The sequence below is a fragment of the Triticum aestivum genome, chromosome 2A (genome assembly GCF_018294505.1).
Source record: "Triticum aestivum cultivar Chinese Spring chromosome 2A, IWGSC CS RefSeq v2.1, whole genome shotgun sequence".
Lineage (NCBI taxonomy): Eukaryota > Viridiplantae > Streptophyta > Magnoliopsida > Poales > Poaceae > Triticum > Triticum aestivum.
In genome coordinates this window covers 403,683,589-403,684,661 of record NC_057797.1, presented here as the reverse complement: position 1 = coordinate 403,684,661, position 1,073 = coordinate 403,683,589, and positions in this window count along the sequence as shown.

The window sequence follows — 1,073 nt, the reverse complement described above, 5'->3', positions numbered from 1 at the left end:
TGATCAAAGTTGTTATTATTTGAAATATATATACTCTGAAACTATTCTTTTCTCTTGCCTGTCAGTGAAACCATGAAGTACTAGCTGCTACACTAGTAAACAGACTGAAACTGTTGAATTCCCTGTGGCCGACTACTCTAAAACTTTAATTTCTAGGAACTGGAAAGCTGTGTGACAAAGCAATCCTCAACAGGAGTGTACATATCCAAGTTTCCATCAACTTCATTGAGCGAGTTTGCAGAACAAAATAGAAACAATAATGAAATGGAAAGGGGCATATATAGCAACACGATCCATTACATAGTCTGCACTAAGAACTGCATGCTCAACACGTATTCATGGGGAAGAGGCTAAGGGGGTAGCCATCCTTGAAAAGCAAGTGATGTGCTGGATGACCTTGATACAAATCGACGGATGGTAGCCGCGATGCAAAATAACGATGAGATATGGTTTGTCGCACAAACTGCTCGCGGGCGAGGCGACGAACTTCTTGTGCAGACGGAGAAGGTTATGATGGTGTTTGCCCCAGAGTGTTGCATGTCGCGGGGGCGTAGTGAACGATGCACTGGCCGCACGAGTGACGTCAGACTTCCCAGAAACTTCACCTCCGCCTCCCAACTCTGGCATAACAGCACCGGCGACCTTGGATTGCGACGGTTGCGTGTCTCAAAATCACATACTGGTGGCGTCAGGGAGATTGAGCGGCTCGCACGCTGGCGCGTGATGGCGGAAGGCGACGTAGAGATCGGTCCAAGTGGCGCGGCGGCCGGACTGCAGGGTGGAGGCAGCTCAGCGGCCAATTCCTCGAGGTGGAGGCGGCTGGCTCTGCAGGGTGTAGGCGGCATGGTGGTCGGACCAAGGGGCCAGAGGCGGAGCGGTGGCCGGACCAGGAGGCGGGATGGCGCGGCAGCTGCGTGGGAACCTGGTGGTTGGCGGCGGCATGCATCGCCGAGGCAGGAGGATCTGGGAGAGGGAGGGCGCCGCCGTGCTAGGGGCGGTGGTGGCCTGCACGCCAACGGGGCCGAGTGGCCGGCGGCGGGAGGCGCGCTGTGGTCGGGGGCGGCGACGGGGCC